Source organism: Chiloscyllium punctatum, chromosome 18 (genome assembly GCF_047496795.1).
Source record: "Chiloscyllium punctatum isolate Juve2018m chromosome 18, sChiPun1.3, whole genome shotgun sequence".
NCBI lineage: Eukaryota > Metazoa > Chordata > Chondrichthyes > Orectolobiformes > Hemiscylliidae > Chiloscyllium > Chiloscyllium punctatum.
Genome location: NC_092756.1, coordinates 74488155 through 74502753, shown reverse-complemented (window position 1 = coordinate 74502753; position 14599 = coordinate 74488155). Strand labels below are relative to the sequence as shown.

At 44.2% G+C, this 14599-nt stretch overlaps 2 non-coding genes across 2 annotated transcripts; both read right to left on the bottom strand.

The window, feature by feature from the left end:
* Positions 1 to 10310: 10310 nt before the first annotated feature.
* trnar-ucu (transfer RNA arginine (anticodon UCU)) lies at positions 10311 to 10383 on the bottom strand. The gene has a single exon. It is a non-coding gene; the product is annotated as a tRNA-Arg (tRNA).
* A 1842-nt stretch (positions 10384 to 12225) lies between these two features.
* trnar-ccu (transfer RNA arginine (anticodon CCU)) lies at positions 12226 to 12298 on the bottom strand. The gene has a single exon. It is a non-coding gene; the product is annotated as a tRNA-Arg (tRNA).
* Positions 12299 to 14599: the final 2301 nt, after the last annotated feature.

Sequence of the window (14599 nt, the reverse complement as noted above, 5' to 3'; positions counted from 1 at the left end):
TTAGAGTCAAACATGTGGAAGCACTAGGTTTCGGAGCACTGCTCCTTCATCAGGTGGTTGTGGAGAATAAGATTGCAAAACACAGAATTTATAGCAAATGTTTACAGTGTGATGCAACTGAAATTGTATCTTGAGAAAGACCTGGATTGTTTGTTAAGTCTCTCATCTTTTAGAATGGCCAGGTTGGTTTTCGTTCTTTCATATGTAAATTGCAAAACTTTTATCAAAAGTTACATTCTCAAGTGAACTTTAACAATTGGTGTCATGTCGGCCCAGATGATGTATTGAAGGTGTGAGCTCCCCTGTGTGAGGCTGTCTGTGCCCCAATGGTCAGACTGATTCTAATCTAATAAACAGATTTACAGCATCTTACATGAATTCATACAGTTTTTGAGCAAAGTGAAATGTAATTCTGGAAGTACAAGTTCATCACACAAACTTATATGTGTGTGTGTGTATATGTATGTATGTGTATGTGCGTGTATTTGTATGTGTTTGTGTGTCTATGTGTATATTTGTGTGTGTGTATGTGTGTGTATATGTATGTATGTGTGTATATGTTTGTGTGTATGTGTGTGTATATGTATGTGTGTATATGTGTGTGTATGTAAGTTGTGTGTGGGTGTGGGTGTTTTTGTGTATGTTTGTATGTGTATGTGTGTGTATATGTGTGTGTATGCGTGTGTATGTGTATGTGTATGTTGTGTGTATATGTGTGTGTATGGGTGTGTGTATGTGTGTGTGCATGTGTGTGTTTGTTGTGCATGTGTATGTGTGAATGTGTAAGTGTGTGTGTATATGTGTGTGTGTATATGTGTGTATGTGCGTGTGTTAATGTGTATGTGTATGTGTGTGTGTGAATGTGTGTGTTTGTGTTTGCGTGCGTGTATATGTGTGTGTGTGTATGTGTGTGGGTGTGTGTATGTGTGTGTGTGTGTATGTGTTTGTGTGTGTGTGTGTGTGTATGTGTGTGTGTGTGTGTGTGTGTGTGTGTATGTGTGTGTGTGTGTGTGTGTGTGTATGTAGTTGAATGGGGTCACCTGTAATGTCCCAGTTGATTGCTGAAGTGTTCTCCGACTGGGAGGGAACACTCCTGTCTGTTGACACTCATAACAGCCCCACCCCCCCCAACCGATATACACACACACACACACACACACACACACGCACACAAGCACATATAGATTTCTGGGGTGAATTTGTATTTGCAGATCTACATTTTACTTTGCTCAAAAACTGCATGAACGACAGAGCGAAGGAGAGAATTGAGGCAACTCCCAGAATCAGGTGACTCAGTGGTTAGCACTGCTGCCTCACAATACCAGGGTCCTAGGTTCAATTCCAGCCTTAGGTAACTGCCTGTGTGGAGTTTGCACATTGCTCTGGTCTCCCCCCACAGTACAAAGGTGAATTGGCCATGTAAAATTACCCATAGTGTTACCTGTTTCCACACTGTAGGTAGTCTAATCCAGGGGAAGGATCTGAAGGCCCTAATTTACGAGGGCTCTAAGCCCATGCCTTTCCAGGACTTCTCAGCGGTGGTAAACCAGAAAAGAAAACCTTACGATGATGAGCCTAAGATATAGGAATGGAAGTCAGGCCATTCAGCCCATCGGGTCCACCCTGCCATTCAATTGTGAATGATGGGCATTTCAACGCCACTTTGTGGCACTCTCATCGTTCACCCTTAATTCCTTGCGTGATCAAGAATTTATCAATCTCTGCCCTGAAGACAATTAACGTCCTGGCCTCTGCTGCGCTCCACGGCAATGAATTCCACAGGCCCACCACTCTCTGCCTGAAGAAATGTCTCCTCATTTCCGTTCTAAATTGACCCCCCTCTAATTCTCAGGCTGACCCCTTGGGTCCTGATGGAAACACATTCCCAGCATCCACCCTTTCTAAGCCATGCATTATCGAGTAAATTTGTATTAGATCTCCCCTCAACCTTCTAAACTCTAATCAATACAATCCCAGGATCCTCAGCTGTTCATTGTATGTTAAGCCTCCCATTCCAGGGATCATCTGTGTGTATCTCCGCTGGACATGCTCCAGTGCCAGTATGTCCCTCCTGAGGTGTGGAACCCAAAATTGGATACAGTATTTCAAATGGGGCCTAACCAGAGCTTTATAAAGTCTCAGAAGGACATCGCTGCTTTTACATTCCAACCCTCTTGAGACAAATGGCAACATTACATTTGTTTTCTTAACCACGGACTCAACCTGCAAGTCAACCTTTCGAGATTCCTGGACTATCATTCCCAGATCCCTTTGTACTTTGGCCTTATGAATTTTCTCCTGTTTAAAAAATAGTCCATGCCTGTATTCCTTTTTCCAAAGTGCAAGTCCGAGCATTTGCTCAGGTTGAATTTCATCAGCCATTTCCTGGACCACTCTCCTAAACTGTCTAAATCTTTCTGCAGCCTCCCCACCTCCTCAGAACGACCTGCTTGTCTGCCTAACTTTGCATCATCGGTGAACTTCACCAGAATGTCCCCCAGTCCCTTCATCCAGATCATTAATATATAAAGTGAACAGCTGCGGCCCCAACACTGAACCCTACGGGACACCACTTGTCACCAGCTGCCATTCCAAGAAAGAACCTTTTATCCCAACTCTCTGCCTGCTGTCAGACAGCCAATTCCCAATCCATGCCAGTAGCTCACCTCGAACACCATGGACCCTCACCTATCTCAGCAGTCTCCCGTGAGGCACCTTATCATAGGCCTTTTAGAAATCTAGGTAGATAACATCCACTGGGTTTCCCTGGTCTAACCTACTTGTTACCTCTTCAAAGAATTCTAACAGGTTTGACAGGGATGACCTCCCCTTACTAAATCCATGCTGACTTGTTCTAATCCAACCCTGCACTTCCAAGAATTTAGAAATCTCATCCTTAATGATGGATCCTAGAATTTAACCTACAACCGTGGTTAGGCTAACCGGCCTATAATTTTCCATCTTTTATCTTGATCTTTTCTTGAACAAGGTGTTTACAACAGTGATTTTCCAATTATCTGGGAATTTCCCCGACTCCATTGATTTTTGAAAGATTGAAAATAGCCTCTACTATTTCTTCAGCCACCTCCCTCAGAACTCTAGGATGTAGACCATCGGGGCCGGGAGATTTTTCAATTTTTACACCTTTTAGCTTTTCTAGCACTTCCTCTTTTGTAATGGCTACCATACTCAAATCTGCCCCCTGACTGTCCTTAATTGTTAGGATAATGCTCATGTCTTCCACTGTGAAGAATGACACAAAGTATTTACCAAGTTCTTCAGCCATTTCCTTATGTCCCTTCACGAGCCTTCCTGCATCAATTTGGAACGGCCTAATTTCTACTTTTGCCTCTCGTTTGTTTCTTATGTATTGAAAGAAACTTTAACAATCATTTCTAATATTACTGGCTAACTTACCTTCATATTTGACCCTCTCCTTCCTAGTTCTATGTCTTTGTTATCCTCTGTTTGTTTTTGTCGTCTTCCCAATCTTCTGATTTCCCAGTGCTCTTGGCCACTTTGTAGACTCTCTCTTTCCCTATGAAACATTTCCTGACTTCCTTTGTCAGCCCTGGCTGTTTAATTCCCGCCCCCTGACGGATAATGTTTCTGCCAAGAGAAGACTGAGGGAGTTTGGGATCCAGTACTCTCTGAGGTATCCGGCGGTGCTCCGATAACCTGACATGGATCCGTACATCTCTTTGATACATCGGAGAAGGCAAGAGACTTTGTGGACAAATTAACCGAATCTGAACAATTTAGTATCTACAAATAGTGTTGTTTGGTTATGTCTTTGTTGTTTTTTTAAAAAATCGAGGAAGTCCAGTTGGAGCTTTCTTTTCCTTGTTTTCCCTCTTGGTAATAATCCGGTTTAAACTGTGCTTGGTGGCGGTTGAGATGTGTACTTTCAATTTCTAAGTGGAGTTATACCAGAGGATGGGTGGGGCATTTACCCCATCGAGCTGAAATGGTTTTTTACATATTCTTATAGCCTTGATAAATGGGGAAGAATATGATGTTTAAATGTTTATTGCCCTCCAGCTCATCCCTCAACATTTTCCTAGATGTGTTTTCTAAATTGATCAGTCAGGAGTCCTGGCATATCATTGAAAGGGGAGATTTTAACAGTCTCATGGATTCCACAGGACAGGGGTGGCCCAAAGGCCCCCCTCCCCCCACCACGATACCCTCTGGACAAACTAAACAATGAGTGGATCTGTGTGTGGAGTGAGGGTTGGTGGACATCTGGAGGTGTCTCCACCCTACAGGCAGGGATTTTACGGTTTTCTTTTCCAATCCACACAGATGTCACACCAGGATTGATTTTTTTCCAATCCCCATGGCAACCCTGGACTTGGTGGCACCTTGTACGATCGGTAATATTACCATCTCTGATCACACTCCAGTGTACCTGTTGGTTAAGATTAAGGACGTTACAGTGGGCCCAAGGCACTGGCAAATGGATCCCTTTATCCTCAAGGATAATACATTTGTGGAGTATTTCTCTCGGGAATTTTGGGCATTCTAGACATTAACTCACGCTCGATTAGTAGCCAATCCTTCCTTTCGGAAATTGCCAAAGCCTATGCCAGTGGGTCAGTTATTTCCTACTCTGTCAGTCGGAGGTGGAAGAAGGGTGAGCAGCAACATCTCCTCAAAGCACTGTTGAAGGCAGCTGAGAAGGCCTACTTTGACAGGCCCTCGTTGGTCAAGTTACAGAGGATTACGGCACTGCGGTCTGCATTGAATTCCGTGCTCACGCAGACAGCAAAGAACAAGCTTAGTTTTGCAAATCAAAGGTTATATGATCATGGTGACAGGTCTGGCAAATACTTAGCATATCTCGCTAGGAAAAGGAGCGCCCCTCAAGCCATTACGGTGATTAGGGAAGGGTCTGGGAACCGAACGTGTGACTCCAAAAAGATTAATGTGTCATTCCAGAGATTTTACTCTAAGTTATACCAATCTGAGGTTTGTGAGGAGGGGAGGACCAAAATGGAGGCTTTATTCAAGGATCTGGAGCTCCCGGGTGTGACCCCCGAACAAGAGTCTTTTCTCAATGTCCCCTTATCAGAGCAAGAGGTGCAGGAGGCTGTGAAGCAGCTTCAGAGTGGAAAGGCACCCGGTCCTGATGGACTTCCCAGTGAATTCTAGAAGGAATTTATAAACATATTGTCAGGCCCGATGTTCAACATGTTTAATGACTCATACAGCCATGATTGTCTCCCGCCATCTCTGAGAGAGGCCAATATTTCGCTTATTGTTAAAAAAGGGAAGGTCCCAAGGGACTGTGCTTCTTACAGGCCCATTTCACTCTTAAATGTGAACTTTAAAATCCTCTCTAATACTCTTGTGTTAAGGCTGGAGACTGTGTTACCTTCTATTGTTAAAGAGGACCAGACGGGCTTCATAAAGGGCCGCAGATCCTCCAATAATGTTAGGAGGCTGCTTAATGTAATTCAAGTGTGTCAACAACAGTCAATATAGGGATTGGTGATTTCTCTAGATACAGAGAAGGCGCTTGACCGAGTTGAGAGGGCGTACCTTTTCTATACTCTGGAGCGGTTTGTTTTGGGCGAAGTTTTTATAAGATGGGTAAAGGTTCTCCACAATGACCCTCTCACTGCAATCATCACCAACAGGGTGTGATCAAGCAATTTTAACATTTTTGGGGTCAGCCGACAGGTCTGTTCCCTTTCGCCACTGCTTTTTACAGTGGGGATTGAATCATTGGGGGAGGCCATTCATAGGGATCCCAATATATCAGCTCCAGACGTGGGGTCAAATTTACATCAGAGTTTATTGTATGTGGACAATGTCAGAATTCTTTCATCAAATCCAGCAGTTTCAGTCCCTCACCTGTTCGCATGTATCTGTGTGTTTGGCACCTTTTTGGGGGACAAGATTAATCTTTCAAAATCAGAGGCTATGCCTATGGGTGGTCTTATGAAAGTGTTAAGTCTTGAGGGTGAATATCGATTCCCATTTAAATGGTCACAGGGGGGTGTTGTGTATTTGAGCATGTTCATTACTCCAGTTCTGAATCGGCTGTTCAAAGCCAATTTTGTTCAATTATTTAACAAAATCAAACAAGACCTTCAAAGATGGAGGCGCTTCTGGTCTCATGGTTGGGTCGGATAGTGTTTATTAAGATGAATATTCTCCCTCGTTTACTATCCCCTATATGGATGCTCCCCCTGATTTTCGATAAGCAAACATTCAGGAGACTGAACGGCTGGTTCAGCCCCTTTATTTGACATCATCAGTGGCCCCTCATTAAATGAGCTAAACTGCGATTGTCTCACAGACTGGGGGGAGTGGATCTCCCAGACATTAAAAGCTACCAACTAAGCTCACTTTTATCCTACATGAGTGATTGGGCTTGTGGGGACCCTCTTTCAATGTGGTTCGATATTGAAACCTCCCAGGCTAAGGTGACGCCTTACTCACTTGCTGTGTTTGGACAAAATGAGGACAGTTAGGGAATATTGCCATAACCCAATAGTTATCGATAGTGTTAAAGCATGGTGGGCAATTCGGCAGAGGGAAGGCAATATTGGCAAGACATCTTCTCTTACACCGGGTCTGCCAGGTTTTCAACAGGGGATAATAGATTTAGGATCCAAACATTGGGCAGTTAGGGGTGTGTCTTGTGTGGGTGTTTTGTTTGTGGGAGACACAATGATGTCCTTCGATCAGTTAGCACGGAAACACAAGCTACCGAACAGGGACTTCTTTTGTTTATTTCAAGTTAGAGATTTTATTCAAACAAAGACGATACTTTTGACTGATCCCTCCAAGTCCGACATAGAGAGAGGGGTGATTTCGCCCCATATCCTGCAGACCCCACAAAGTTCTGTATTTTTCTGACACAACATCCCACCAAACCCAAAACAGACCTGGGGACGTTTCCAGGGGAGATGAGAATTCGATTTGACATCAGACAAAGAAGATCAGTCATGAAGACAAAGCTTAAAAGTTAGCCATCCCAGATGGGACTTGAACCACAATTCCAGGCTGAGGAGGCCAGTGCCTTATCCATTAGACCACTGGGGCCACATGTGCATAGTTAAAATGGCAGCCTATAAGTACTGCACCCTGAAGCTCTCATATTGTGTTCTTCTCTGAGTTTTATACTCACACTGATTGGTTGTTCCCCTTGCATCTCATTCTAAATCATTGGCTGCTTGATAAAATTGATCTTACCTCCCAAATCTCCCCAAATGGACAGACAAGAAATCCACCAAACTCCAACGTTGCACAACTCAAGTCTGAGGAAAATGGAGCAGACAGGAAAATAGCAAAGAGCTCAATGTTATTGTGTGCACCAGTTTCAAGATATTTGCAGTCAGTGGGGAAGGAGGCAGTGGAGATTTTGCAAAAAGCTGCATTGAGGACAATTCAACAGGATCTTAGCGGGCATTCAGCCCATTGGGGATGTGCTGTCTCTTTCAGACAATTCACCCCAAGATCTCCCAAACCCTGGAATTTCCTTGTGCAAGTTTCTACTAAAGAGCATTTTCCATAATCTCGAAGCAGGCAAGTGATTTTTAACGGAGTAGTTGAAAAATCCAGTCAATTTGGATTGAGATGGAGTTGATATGGGTTGAAAATCAGCCACCACAAAGACCAGGCTTAAAAAGTCAACACCCCAAAAGGGATTTGAACCTCCAATCCACTACATCAGAAGCTACAGTCTTACCCATTAAGCCACAAAAACTCAGTGCCAATACTCCACTGGGAATAGTTGATCCTAAACGAGCGCTGCAGCCGAGCATATTCCAAGATCTGTAACGACACACTGAGGGACACACTAAAGTTTCGGGCAGCTGCTGCCAAGGTGTAACAGGGAAACAACACAGTCTCAGGTCTTTCTGACAAATGATCACATCGTCCTTTCAGTTCTCAGACCCTCTTGGTGCCTGACAATGAACAGAGATCGGTTCCTGCCCATGTACAAAATGCTGTTTTTTTCACGACACAGAACTTTGAGAAATGTCAAAATTCCAGTATTTTGTTGGTTCTTTTCTCTCTGCATAGACTGTACACAACTGGTTTAGAACCTGTGTATGCATTTCTATTTGCTTTTTTATGAATAAAGTCTATTTTTTAAAAAAACAAATTTTGGAGAGAGAGAAGATCTGCCCGAACTTGCGAGACCCCCCTTTGTGGAAGAGAGCCAGCCCTATATCGGGACAGGAAGGAGATTCCAATGGCCCAGCATGGATTGTTCCAGTTAATACCCTCGCCTCCTTGACCACAAAGTGGGGAGGGAAGTGGGAGATGGCACAGTGCAGGGTGACACGAGGCAGACGGATGCACAAGATGGCCGCTGAGCCATAAGTCGGCCATTTGACACACAAGATGACCGCCAGACCACAATATGGAGAGAGACAGCAGAGCAAACACAGACACTGCCTGGGGGCACCAGAATGCCAGCACAGTGCACTCACAACCGAGTTGATTAGTTTAAGGCGGATGGGAGAGACAATACACATGAAGAACATACACTGCCCGCCAAAGGGTCTGGGTCAGACAACACCTTTGATAGAAATGCTAACTGTTAGATACAGACTCAATACAGAGGGATAATAGCCAAGGCTGCAGTAATCGGCCTTCTCAGGAAGAGCGATGAGCGCCCATTACTACAGCAACGGACTTCCGCGCAGACGCTGAAACTGACAACTGCACTGAACTTAACAAAGGCCACGCTGGAACTGACAATAACTGCACCGAAACGATCAAGGATTCTGCAATGTTTACAATAAACAAGCCATGTTACAGAGACAATAACCTCATCACTGACCTATTATATCACAAAATGTATCACAGTATCTTGACCATGTGCTCCGGGTTGAGAGAAGAATCACAGCTGACCACTGTGCTGTTGGTGCTGCTCTCTCCCCGGAGCTCCGGGATTTCCTTGGACAATAAACTCTGTTGGTGAACCCCGACTCTGACTCAGAGCCTGGTGGTTTTCAGCAGTTGCCTTCCAACAAATGTTTGTCCAATCTGTGTTCTCCAACGATGGCCGAACTACCTCACATCTCCATCATAGCCTCCTTGCAATTGTATTCAATACCTTGACTAAGAAAGGTCAGGGCCCAAATGCATAGCCACAACCCCATCAGTTCCAACCTTGAACACCCAGATTTCAATCATTTCCATTGAAATATTGGACATCATCATAAATACCAAACATGCAGGTAATCTGGGGTTCAGTTGGTAATGTTGACAGAATATAGCTTACTCTGACACCAACACAACCAAACCAGAAGGTCATTTGTCCATAGATAGGTAGGCCCATCTGTTGGAGCCCCAGTGATCTCTTGGGAAAGGCACCAAATTCCTAAACCAGAGATTGTGAGCTCAAATCTTATTTGGGTTTTTGAGTTTGTTGAAACCTTCACTGTGCAGCTGATCTCAATCCTGTGTGGTCACGTGACCATGGCAACAAAATCAGGCATTCTCAATTGATCCTCACCTGGAGAAATTTGACCAGATAGAAAATTGGCCAAACTAAATTAAACAGCAGCTATCAGCTCCAGAGAACAGTGCAACGAAGATCAAAGAGCTACAAAGATTCAAGAAGAACCAGTTCCAACCAGACTGAGGGTTGTATATTGGAGAAGTGTCAGCCTGAGTCAATCCACTTTGTAGCTCCTGGCATGACAAGAGTCAAGGGTATTGGTATGACCCCATTGGATGATGTGAACCCAGCTCATGACCGTATTGGCCAAAGCCACAGAAGATTCTGGAAGACCAGGGACAGGAGAAGAGGAAAACACACCTGAACGCCAAACCCTTAGCAAAGCCTTGACTGGGTCCTGCAGTGGAGCTCTGACCATCTGCTCCAAACCTGTTCATAAAAACCCTCGCGTGAGAAGGGCAGACCATTCAGCCCATCACATCCACACTGACCCTCTGAAGAGCATCCCATCCAGGCCCAACCCCGATCCTCTCACGCTGCATTCCCCAAAGCCAATCCACCGAACCTGTACATCTTTCGGATGTGGGAGGAAACCAAAGCACCCGGAGTCCCCCATGGAGAGAATGTGCAAACTCAACACAAACAGACACCCAAGGGAGGAATCAAAGCCAGGTCCCTGACACTGTGAGGCAGCAGTGCTACCCACTGAGCCACCATGCCATCCCCAGGAGAATCTCAGCAGGCTTTCCGCTATTGTGACTGTGCTGTCTCTTTCAGAAAATTCACCTCAATCCTGCAAAAAGATGTTGGGCACCACTTTCCATCTAGAGATTTTCCCAAAGTTGATTAGAAATCAAGTTGACAAAGGGCAAGTGACTGACACCCCAGATGGGACTCGAACTCACAAGCCCTGGCTTAGAAGGCCAGTGCCATATCCATTAGGCCACTGGGGCCACACACCTGGGCAAAAATCACAGCCTTTATGTACTGCACCCGACCTCTCTTACTGTGTGTTTCTGAGTGTTATACTCTCACTGATTGTTTTTTACCCCTACCATCTCATGCTAAATTGTTGGCTGCTTGATAAATCAATCTCGCTTCCCATTTGTGTCCAAACGGACAGATGAGAAATTAACCAAACTCCAATGTTGCACAACTCAAGTCTGAGGAATATGGAGCAGACAAGAAAATAGCAAAGGGCTCAATGTTATTTTGTGCAGATATTTGCAGTTAGTGGGGAAGGAGTAAGTGGAGATGTTGCAAACAGCTGCATTGAGGACAAATCAACAGAATCATAGCAGGCATTCAGCCCATTGTGGCTGTGCTGTCTCTTTCAGACAATTCACCCCAAGATCTCCCAAATCCTGGAATTACCTTGTGCAAGCTTCGAATAATCATTGTTAAAAATCAGACAACACCAGGTTGTAGTCCAACAGGTTTACCTCAAAGTACTAGCTTTCGGAGCGCTGCTGCTTCGTCAGGTGGTTGTGGAGTATAAGATTGTAAGACACAGAATTTATGGCAAAAGTTTACAGTGTGATGTCACTGAAATTATATGTTGAAAAACATCTGGATTGTGTGTGAAGTCTCTCATCTTTTAGAATGACCAGGTTGGTTTCAGTTCTTTCATGTGTAAATCACAAAACGTTTTTCATTGCCAAGTGAAATGGCAAGCTGTCCAATAAAAGCTAAATGCTGTGAATGCTGGAAATCTGAAACAGAGAAAATGCTGGAGAAATCATGACTCAAAAACATGATTGAGTTTTCTGAAAAAGTCACAAAGAGGATTGATGAGGGCAGAGCGGGGGATGTGATCTATATGGACTTCAGTAAGGCGTTCGACAAGGTTCCCCATGGGAGGCTGATCAGCAAGGTTAGATCTCATGGAATACAGGGAGAACTAGCTCTTTAGATACAGAAATGGCTCAAAGGTAGGAGACAGAGGATGGTGGTGGAGGGTTGTTTTTCAGACTGGAGCCCTGTGACCAATGGAGTGCCACAAGAATCAGTGCTGGGTCCACTACTTTCCGTCATTTATATATATGTTAGTATCATTAGTAAGTTTTCAGATGACACCAAAATTGGAGGTGTAGTGGACAGCAAAGAAGGTTCCCTCAGATTACAACGGGATCTTGATTAGAAGGGCCGATGAGCTGAGGAGTGATGGGTGGAGTTTAATTTAGATCAATGTGAGGTGCTGCATTTTGGGAAAGCAAATCTTAGCTGGGCTTATAGACTTAATGGGAATGTCCCAGGGAGTGTTGCTGAACAAAGAGGCCTTAGAGTGTAGGTTCATAGCTCCTTGAAAGTAGAGTCACAGATCAATAGGATAGTGAAGACGGAGATGGATTCTATAGATGGGAGGTTGGCCTTTGTGATTGTCCGGGCCGAGTTCACCACTCTCTGTAACCGTCTCCGATCTTGAATGGTGCAGTTGCCAAACCAGGTAGTGATACATCCAGACAGAATGCTGTCGATGGTGCACCTATAAACGTTGGCAAGGGTATTCTCTGTCAGTAATATCCGATGTTCTGGAGGGATCAGTGTTGAAGGGTTGGTTTGTTGATGAGAGTGTGATGAGAGCTGGCTTCCAAAAGCAACCCCTCTAACCACACTCTCAGGAATATTGTCCCGATCCAGAGACAGCAGCCACTTGATCACCAACTTCAACATTCAATCCTGCAGATCCCCGAAAATCTTGTGCAAGATCATGTTGGATACCACTGACCATCAACTGAATGCAGAGAAAGGGATTTTTCCAAAATAGATTAGAAATGGAGGATAAGCCACAGAGACACCCCAGATGGGACTTGAACCCACAACCCCTGGCTTAGGAGGCCAGTGCCTTATCCATTAGGCCACTGGGGCCCCACATGCAGGTTGCCAATGGCAGCCTTTAAATACTGCACCCTGACCTCGCATAGTGTGTGTTTCTGAGTGTCAGATGCTCACTGATTGTTTTTTACCCCTTCCATCTCATGCTAAATTGTTGGCTGCTTGATAAATTGATCCCGCCTCCCATTTCTCCCCAAATGGACCGATGAGAAATCAACCAAACTCCAACTTTCTGGATTAGTGATGCTGGAAGAACACAGCAGTTCGGGCTTTTGCCCGAAATGTCGATTTCGAAGCTACTTGGATGCTGTCTGAACTGCTGTGCTCTTCCAGCACCACTAATCCAGAATCTGGTTTCCAGCATCTGCAGTCACTGTTTTTACCACCTTCAAACTCCAAATTTGCACATCTCAAGTCTGAGGAAAATGGAGCAGACAGGAAAATAGCAAAGGGCTCAATGTTATTTTGTGCAGCACTTTCAAGATATTTGCAGTTACTGGGGAAGGAGGAAGTGGAGATGTTGCAAAAAGCTGCATTGAGGACAAATCAACACAATCTTAGCGGGCATTCAGCCCATTGTGGCTGTGCTGTCTCTTTCAGACAATTAACCCCAAGATCTCCCAATTCCCGGAATTACCTTGTGAAAGTTTCTATTAAACAGCATTTGCCATGATCTCAACACAGGCACAATGATTTTTAACAGAGTAGTTAAAAAATCCAGTCAATTTGGATTGAGATGGAGTTGACATGGGATGAAAATCAGCCACTGCAAAGATCAGGCTGAAAAATGAAATCCCTGAAATCCCAGATTTCAGAGGCCAGTGCCATAGCCATTAGGCCACGAGGGCACTATATTGGCAGACCACTGGAAACAGTTGACCACAAATGAGTGCGACAGCCAAGCACACTCCCAGATCTGTGACAACACACTGAGGGACGCACTAAAGGTTCAGGCAGCTGCTGCCAAGGTGTAACAGGGAAACAACACAGTCTCAGGTCTTTCTGACAAATGATCACATCGTCCTTTCAGTTCTCAGACCCTCTTGGTGCCTGACACTGAACAGAGATCGATTCCTGCCCAAGTACAAAATGCCTTTCTTTCCACAACGATACAGAAGGTTTGAGAAATGTCAATATTCCAATGGTTTGTTGGTTCTTTTCTCTCTGCATAGACTGTACACAACTGATTTAGAACCTTTGTATGCATTTCCAAATGATGTTACAAACTGTTTCAATACTTTGTTCACAAAATCAAGTTGAAACGCAAATCAAATTTAGTCTCCCTTTGTCCCCATCACCAACAAGAATACTTGAGTAAAGTTGTGAGGAATTCATCAGAACAATGAGACTCCAGGAATTCTTCCAAGATGTCAGCAATGATCCCAATGAGCCAACCAACGAACGGGAACAGTCATCAGAGAGATCCATCGTGGAGCGACCAAAGAAGGAGTTGATTTGTATCCCTGCGGAGAGCCGCTGTCCTGACCTTGAGATGTATGCTCAACCGTCAGGAGATGGGTGAATGACAGATTTAAAAATCTCACAACACCAGGTTAGAGTCGAACATGTGGAAGCACTAGGTATCGGAGCACTGCTCCTTCATCAGGTGGTTGTGGAGAATAAGATTGCAGGACACAGAATTTATAGCAAATGTTTACAGTGTGATGCAACTGAAATTGTATCTTGAGAAAGACCTGGATTGTTTGTTAAGTCTCTCATCTTTTAGAATGGCCAGGTTGGTTTTCGTTCTTTCATATGTAAATTGCAAAACTTTTATCAAAATTTACATTCTCAAGTGAACTTTACCAATTGGTGTCATGTCAGCCCAGATGATGTATTGAAGGTGTGAGCTCCCCTGTGTGAGGCTGTCTGTGCCGCAATGGTCAGACTGATATTAATCTAATAAACAGATTTACAGCATCTTAGATGATTCATACAGTTTTTGAGCAAAGTAAAATATAATTCTGTAAGTACAAGTTCATCACAAAAACTTATATGTGCGTGTGTATATGTGTGTGTGAATGTATGTATGTGTGTGTATATGTGTGCGTGTGTATGAGTGTGTATACGTGTGTGCATATGTGTGTGTGGGTGTGTGTGTGTGCATTTATATGTGTGTGTATATGTGTGTTGGTGTGTATATGTTTGTGTGTATGTGTATGTGTGTGTATGTGTGCGGCTGTGTATGTGCGTGGCTGTGTATGTGCGTGTGGGTGCATATGTGTGTGTATGTGTGTCTATGTGTGTGTGCGTATGTGTGTGTACGTGTGTGTGTATATGTGTATGTGTGTGTGGGTGTGTATGTGTGTGTATGTGTGAGTGTGGGTGTTTATG